The 9,036-nt window shown below is 35.1% G+C and overlaps 1 pseudogene; it reads right to left on the bottom strand.

The window, feature by feature from the left end:
- Nucleotides 1–1,270: 1,270 nt before the first annotated feature.
- Nucleotides 1,271–8,867, bottom strand: LOC149528595 (glutathione S-transferase F9-like; annotated as a pseudogene).
- Nucleotides 8,868–9,036: the final 169 nt, after the last annotated feature.

Raw genomic sequence — 9,036 nt, 5'->3', positions numbered from 1 at the left:
TAGAATTGAACTAGATGTAAGCTCCAAAATGTATTGTAACTTGTTGAATAACACATTGCCTTAATATTTTGAAATGTGAGAATATTTTAACATAAAGAGTTTTCCCTATGTATATCTGTATTTTTTTGTTCCGCCTTACTCTTCTAGTTTCATGAATCTACAATACTAATTCTAGACATCATACTCATGCTGAAATTCATTAGATCTCTAAATTGCAATCACCTTCTTTCAAATTTTTAATTGTGAAAAATCAACTATATATTTGTTTTCTTTTTTATAAGATTGTAGTATGTACTTTATAATTGTTTATTAGATATTATTGGAGAAATCATTAAATAGAGAGAGTAATTGGGTATACTTCCTAAAATGGACTTTCTCTTCATATACTCTTTCTTAAGCCTATAAGAATGCCAACAAAGCTGCATACTTCCTTGCTAATCGGGGCATAGATTCCAAAGTAGAGGGCAGTAATTTGAAGGCATTAGAGAGCATCCATAATTGGAGGCAATTATTTCTGAAGATATGTCGTTGACTGATGTACGGGTAAGGGAGGTTGATATGCATTGAGTGTTGGTTGAAATGATATATCTTTCAACTTTCAGCCACATGGCTGCAATGTTTCTTTCTTCCAAATCAAGGGGATTTATAGTGGTTAACCCTAGCCCCCAAACACAAAAAAAAAAATGTACCCTTGTTTATCCAACATTGATTGGCCCTTTAAAGGTCCAACTTCAATATTGTTGACTATAGTAGATCCTTCCTATCACTGATATCATGTTTTAGTGACTTAGCCTCTACCCTAATCATCTTCAATTATATTTAATATCATTTGAAAGCCTAACAGTATATCTGAAATATGAAACAGATTGAGAAATACTAACACCAGTTAGTCACTGAGCTATTTTCTATGACACATCTTCACAACACAAATCACAATTAATCTGCAAATGTAATATTTGATTACAATCATATATTGAAAAAGAATTTCCTCTCAATTGAGCTCAAACTAAATTTTGATATGACTCGATCTAATCAAAGATAAGAAACCAAATTCAAAATTACAATATTAACTTTAGAACAGACTACGACTTTTATTACCCATATCCTTTTTGCATTGTGAAGATACAAAAGTCTAGACTCTTATTAAATTTTAAGGAAGGAATTAGACAACATTCACCACCAGTGATACGATCATGATTCTCATTTATGTTGATCTGCAAATAGATTAGAATTTTAATTTGAAAGAGAAAAAGCCACGTGATCCATGGTTTCACATAGCCAGAACCTTCTTCCATGCAGGTCTAGAGGAAATATCCTCCCTGTTGAAATATTTAATGTTGCAAGTCGCTAGTCCCTAGAGTCAAATGCCCACCTCCCACCTGATGGCTTGTAGAACAGTCAGAAATAGTGAATAAAAGTAGGTGAGTTTTTCAAATTTGGAAAAGAGGGGGAAATAAAAGAGACAAAAGAAATGAATTAGTCTCATTCGATCAGTTGAAGAAAAAGGAGATCAGAGCAAAGATTTGCAGAGCAGAGAGGAAAAGAAGTTGATCAGCAGATCAAGTCAGAAGATAGAAAGAAGTTCTAGTTTTGTGTTTGTAGTTGCACTTGTTGGGTCCTTTTTGGTTATTCTATAAGTTCATTATTTGATTTGACTTGTGTAGCAGTGACTGCTCTAGGTGTTATTGCTCTAGGTGTTATTGTATGTAGCCATTAGAGCTACAAGTTAAAAGTTTTAAGTTTTTACAAGTTTGAATATTTTAGAGTTTTCTGGTTGAAGTTGAATCCTCCTAGATTTTGTAATAGTTTATCATATTTGAATAGCAAGCAAATAGGCAGGCATACATTTTTTTTTTCTTCTCTTATTCATTATTGCATGTTTTTCATTTGAGAAGTTCTTTGTTGAAACCTTCATACTTCAGCTCTCTGGTTTTAATGGTAGAAAAATCTATGCTGTAATTTTGGCTTACAACCCACTTGGTTTGGTCTTTACCAAGTCCCTCTTCTATTTTCTTTCATCAAGTTCTCTCTATAGTTTTTACTAAGTTCACTCGGCTTCCTCTTGTGCCGAGCTTACTCGGCACCTTCCTGTCACTTGGCATCCATTGGTACTGAGAAAAATTGACACTCAACATCTTCATGTGTTGAGCAAATTTTTTAGGGTTGTGATTTTATTTTTCACATGGTATCAGAGCTTTGAGGCTCCACATCCACAGTGAGTTAAGGCAATTAATCTGGGATATTTGACATGGCAGAAGATGTAAGAAAGATATGGTAGCAGCCATCGTCCTTCAATGGACAAAATAATGATACATGGGTAAAGAAAATGAAAACCATAATGGGTTTAATGATGTGATAGACCCAACTCAATATGTTGCCCTTACCAACAATCAAAAGACTTGGCTAAAGGAGTCAAGGAGAAAGGATGCAAAGGCATTAAGTCTGATTGAGGTAGCAATAACAAAGACTATTTTTCCCAAGATTGTAGTAGAAAATTATGCAAAGGAAGCATGGGACATCCTTGAGATGAACTTCAAGAGAATTGATAAGGTTAGAGTAGTAAAGCTACATATGATTAGAGGAGAATTTGAGAACCTTTAGATGAGAGACAATGAACCTATTGGAGATTTGAACTCACGAATCTCCACTTTGATAAACCAACTCAAATCAAATGGAAAAGACTATGATAAGTAGAGGATTGTTGAGAAGATACTAAGGAGTTTGCCTCAGAAATATGACAACCTTGTGATGACCATAGAGGAAGCAAAGGACCTCACCACATTGACCATGGATGAGTTGATGGGAACTCTTCAAACCCATGAACATTAGATAAACAAGTCAGCAACTACTTCCCAAGAGAAATTTTTCAAGGCTCAAGAGAATACAAGAGGTAGGGGGAGAGGTAGAAATGGCTCTAGTAGAGGCTCAAGAAGTAGAGGTCATGGAAGGAATGGTCAAAAGAATTCTGGTGCAAAAAGCTGAGAAAGAGAAAGCAACCAAGAGGGAGCAAGCACCTCTCAAAAGAGCTCTAGAGTAGGTAAACAGAATTACAACTCAAACAAGAGCAATGTTGAATGCTACTACTATCATAAGTATGGGCATTATACAAGTGAATGTTGGAAGAAATAGGGTGTTAGTCAAAGAAAAATGCTAATGTGGCTGATGTGAACATGGAAAATGCAAACAATTCCACAACCTTCATCATGTGTAACATTGGTGAAGAAAGAAGCCCTGAGGTATGGTACTAGGACAACAGATATAACAACCACATGAGTGGTAATGAAAGTTTATTCTCTTTCATTGATAAGACTTTTAAGTCTAAAATTAAAATAGGAAATAATGGAACTATTCCCATAGTAGGAAAAGGATCTATCATGGTCTGCACCAAGCAAGGTGAGAAGAAGAAAATATAGAATGTGTATTTTTCCTCTGATATGAAGCACAACTTGATGAGTGTTGGACAACTCATTCAAAATGGATACAAGGTGCTGATGAAAAATGACAAGTGTGTCATTCATGAGAAGGATGAGAGTAATAGATTATTTGCAACAATCTAAGTGACAAAGAATCGAATGTTCCCATTGAAGATAGAGACATGTTTCTCTTCTCAAGTTAATGTTTCACTTCCCAAGCATGCATGTATAGCAGTACACTAGAAATCAGCTCTTAAGAGCATGATTGAAGACCCCTCCAAGCTTTGGCATCTCGGGTATGGACATCTTGGCTTTGCTAATTTAAATTTGTTGTCCAAGAAAAGAATGGTAGATGGTTTCCCAAGCATTATAAATTCATATGACAAGTGTGGGGCTTTCATATTAGGTAAGCAACATAGGCTTCCCTTCAATTTTGGAAATTCTAGAAGGGCTAGAGAACCATTAGAATTGGTGCATTCTAATTTGGTAGGCCCTATGCAAACTACTTCTATTGCGGGGAGTGAAACTTTTATGACATTCATATATGGTTTCAGTCGTAGGACATGGGTGTATTTTTTGAAGAACAAATTTGAAGCATTTGATAAATTTGTAGAATTTAAAGCCCTGACTAAAAAAGAATCTCAACACTATGTTAAGGTCCTTAGATTAGATAGAAGAGGGGAGTATACCTCTAATATGTTTGTAAATTTTTGTAGGTAGAATGGCATCAAGAAAGAGCTGATAGCCACTTATACTATGCAGCAAAATGGAGTGGCTAAGAGAAAAAATAGGACCATTGTTGAAATGGCAAGAAGCATGATGAAAGAAAAAGGGCTCCCAACTAAATATTGGGGAGAAGCTATAGCAACAATAGTATACTTGATTAATAGGTGTCCTACAAAGTTAGTTCATGAAAAGATTCCTCTTGACACTTGGTCAAGGAACAGATGGATAGTTGAGCACTTGAGAGTGTTTAGATATGTAGCATATGCACATGTGCCTAAGGAACAAAGACAAAAGTTGGATGAAAAAGGTGTAGAATGCATCTTCACATGTTACAACTTAGAATCAAAGGCCTATAGGCTATATGATCCAATTAACAAGAAGATAATCATTTCAAGAGATGTGAATTTTTTTGAAAATCAATCATGGGATGGCTCGATAGATGAATCCTCAAGAACTTCAAGTAAAGTGCTTACCATTGAAGAGGAAGAAGATGACATTGGTGATCTGAAAGAAGATGGAGCAGCAAACATAGATTACAGACAAAGGCAAAAAGGAAAGCAACCCTTAACATGTTGAGTAACAACTCCTAGAACTTCAAGATAGCCCCGAGCTAGTATGCAAAATAGTAGCAGCAACAATACTAAAAATTCAAATCCCACTGTCATCTCCCTATTGCCAAGAAAGACTAAGAGTCTAAGGGAGATATACCAGGAAGAAAGGCATGAGGAAGATTATGATGAGAGTGTAAATTTTGCATTATTTTCTCATAGTGATCTAGCTTATTTTGAAGAATCTATGAAAGAAGAGAAATGGTGTAATGCCATGGATGAGAAAATAGATTCTATTGAAAGAAATGATACATGGGAGTTAACTACATTGCTTCCCAAGAAAAAAGTAATTAGAGTGAAATGGGTTTATAATACCAAGTGCAATGCTAAAGGAAAAATAGATAGGCATAAGGCACATTTAGAGGTCAAAGGGTACAAGTAGCAGTATGGTAGAGATTATGATGAGATGTATGCCCCAGTTGCAAGAATGGAAACCATGTGTGTTGTCATAGCAATTGTAGCCCGACACAAATGGAAGGTATATCAAATGGATGTGAAGTTTGCCTTCTTGAATGGTGTATTGAAGGAAGAAGTGTATGTGGAGCAACCACCTAGTTATGAAGTTGTAAGTGCAGAACACAAGGTGTATAGATTGAAGAGAGCTCTATATGGGCTTAAGCAAGCTCCATGGGCATGGTACAATAGGATTGACTCATAATTGATGAGCAATGGCTTTAGAAAAAGTGATGGTGAGCCCACTCTTTACATCAAGGCAGAAAATAATAATGTGTTGATTGTTGTCTTGTATGTTGATAATTTAATTTTCACTGGAAATAACAATTTCCTAATTGGTGAGTTCAAAGAGGCCATGAAAAATGAATTTGAAATGATAGACCTAGGTCTCTTGAAATATTTTCTAAGCATAGAAGTAAAACAAATGCATTATGTCATCTTCATCTCTCAAAAAAAAAATGCAAGGTAGATCTTCGAGAGATTCAAAATGTAGAACAATAAGGCAACCCCAAATCCAACAGTAGTAGGTCTGAAGTTGAGCAAGGAAAATTGTAGCAAAAGTGTGAATCCAACACTATATAAGAGTATGATTAAAAGTATGATATATTTGACTGCAACTTGGCCTGACATAATGCATAGAGTAAGTTTAATTTCTAGATTTATGGAAACACCAAAGGATTCTCATTAGTAAGCGGGAAAGAGGATCCTAAGGTATGTGAATGGTATGAAGGGATTTGGGATTTTGTATACTACAGTAAATGATTTGAAGTTGGTGGGATATACAGATAGAGATTGGGTTGGAAGTTTAGATGATAAGAAGAACACTTTCAGATACATGTTCCATATGAGATCGGGTGTTGTTTCATGGGCATCCAAGAAGAAACCTATTGTTGTTCAATCTATAGCAAAGGCTAAATACATAATAGCAAATGTAATAGCATGTCAAGCTATTTGGTTAAGGAAGATCTTCACAGATTTGAATGAAAGGCAAGAGGATGGAACCACAATTTATTGTGACAATATCTCCTCAATTGCATTGTCCAAGAATCTAGTCTTTTATGATAGAAGCAAGCATATAGAGATTAGATATCACTTCATCAAAGAGTTGGTGGAGAATGAGGATATCAAAATTGAATTTTTGAGAGTCTAAGTAGTAGCTAGCCAACATATTTACTAAGCCTATAAACATTAAAAGTTTTATACACCTAAGAGAATGTCTTGGTGTAGTTAATTTGGATAAGAAGTGATCCTTGTTGTTTGGCTCGGGACAAAGGGGGAGCAATAAAATACTCAATATTGCAAATTGGTTGCCTCTAAAGCCAAATGCCCACTTACCACCTGACGACCTGCAGAACAGTCAGAAACAATGAATATGGGTAGGTGAGTTTTTTAAATTTGGAAAAGAGGGAGAAATAAAAGAGACAAAAGGAATGAATCGGTCTCATTCAATCAGTTGAAGAAAAAGGATATTAGAGCAAAGATTTGTAGAGTAAAGAGGAAACAAAGTTGATCAGTAGATCAAGTCAAAAGATGGAACAAAGATCCAATTTCATGTTTACAGTTGCACATGTTGGATTCTTTTTGGCTATTTTGTAAGTTTGTTGTTTGATTCGACCTGTGAAGCAGTGTTTGCTCTAGGTGTTATTGAATGCAACCATTATAGTTCCAAGTTTTAAGTTTTAAGTTTTTATGAGTTTGAATATTTTAGGATTTTTTGGTTGAAGCCAAATGCTCCCAAATTTTGTAATAGTTTATCATATTTGAACAACAAGCAAGCAAGCAGGCATACATATCTGTGTGGTTCTTCTCTTATACATTATTGCATGTTTTGCATTTAAGAAGTCCTTTTTTGAAATCATCATACTTTGGTTCTTTGGTTTTAATGGTGAAAAAATCTATGTTGTAAGTTTGGCTTACAACCCACTCAGTTTGGTCTTTACCAAGTCCCTCTTTTGTTTTCTTTCACCAAGTTATCTCTGTAGTTATTACCGAGTTCACTTGACTTCCTCTTGTGTCGAGCTTACTTAGCACCCTCCTGTCACTCGATACCTTCATGTGCCAAGAAATTTTTTTAGGGTTGTGATTTTATTCTTCACACTCCCACCATGCATTCACATGTTTCCTATTTTGAACCAAATAACCCTTATCAGTAGTACTCACTATATAGTCAATAAATGGCAGATGAAAGAGGTCAGCAAGGCTATAAAAATCCCCTGCCAAATACTTGCTCTTTAACAGCCTCTCTTCATACACATCTCACTTTCCCCAACTTTTGAACACTGCTCTCAATAAATGCTTTGTCTGGGGGCACATTAATCCTTGGGGCAAAGAGAAGTTGATAAACTAGTGCATAAGCATGAGGGCCAAAGTTTTGTCCTTCAATTTCAAGCCATTGTTCAACCAATGTTCTCTCCTCCAAAGTCTTACCAAGCAGACAAGTCCCTTGCCCTACATATTTCTTAGCATAGTACCTTATGATGGCCCTTGACTCTGCATGTGCCCAATTAATAGAAAGTTAGCTCTACACTATCCAAATGAAGCCCATGTGTGTGTGTGTGTGTGTGTGTGTGTGTGTGTGTGTGTAACATGAGTGATGAACTAATAACACATAAATTTGTAAGACACTCCTAAACATCAAATAGAAAATAATTATCTGCATCACCCACATAGGTTTTGAATACAAACATGGGCAATGATAATCCTTAGCACCCACAAAATCCTTAAACATATTCAATGAGTTTATTTATATGTATATTGGAAATCTGTACAATTCAAATCAGGTCTAAAAAAGTAAATTGTGTATATTGAATACACATTGAAGATGATCATCTACACCATTCACACAACTTTTATATACAAATATGGAAAGGGATAATCCTCGGTACCCAAAGACATTTATAAATTTTCAATGATTATAACTACATGGAAATTGAAAATCATCAATATAAAAAGTATATGTATCATATAGAATTTGATAATATACATCACCCAAATCAAGATTCTCAAACAACCAATAGATCATATCGATTCAAGATATTTTAAGTCATCCTAATGAACCAAATGACATTTACTCAAACAATCAAAGATAAAATCAATCAATATATTATCTTTGAGTTACTAGTTTAAGTCACCCTAATCAGCCTTAATCAGGCTTATATATGCAGACGAGTTCATCATCAAGTTTTTAAGTAGCCAATCAAAATATATCACACAGATGAGTCAAAACTTTCTTACACAAATCCGATCGATCTATAAATAAAATGAATGTATGAAATTGAAACCAATAGTGTAGACCACCTATATAGTTCTTGAACTAATATACAACAATAAATATCATTACCAAACAGTGTGAGATCTCCATCCTGCACTACTGGAACTTGTCCAAAGGGCTGCATTACACAAATACAAATTTAAAACATTGTGCATCTCAATAACTATATAGATGTTATATATATGTCTTCTTGCAATTTACAAGCTGAGAAAATTTATAAGTAGGGTGTCCTACTTGTAAGGCCAGAAACTCTGGCTTTTTCTGCTCCCCTTTAAATATATCAACAGGAACAATATCTTTCTCTATCGGGCATGCAAGCACCCTTCTGCTGCAGGAAGCATATGCTGCTCCAAACAGCTTGACAGCCATTTCTCCTCTCTTCTCTAATACAAACGAATTGCTCTTATTCCTTTCAGAAGCTCCAAGATCTGCTGTGCGTTTGGAGGAGTTGTGATGGGAGATGTATTTGTAGAAGATGGGAGCTAACAAAATAATTTGGTCATCTAATTGACTTTTGGACTTTTCATTAACAAAAGAAAATAGTCAGAATATTTCGACAAATGTA

Source organism: Cupressus sempervirens, chromosome 11 (assembly GCF_028749045.1).
Source record: "Cupressus sempervirens isolate cs-2001-9-10 chromosome 11, ASM2874904v1, whole genome shotgun sequence".
Taxonomy (NCBI): Eukaryota; Viridiplantae; Streptophyta; class Pinopsida; order Cupressales; family Cupressaceae; genus Cupressus; species Cupressus sempervirens.
The sequence above is the reverse complement of the archived record's forward strand: the minus strand, read 5'-3'. Positions and strand labels throughout refer to the sequence as shown.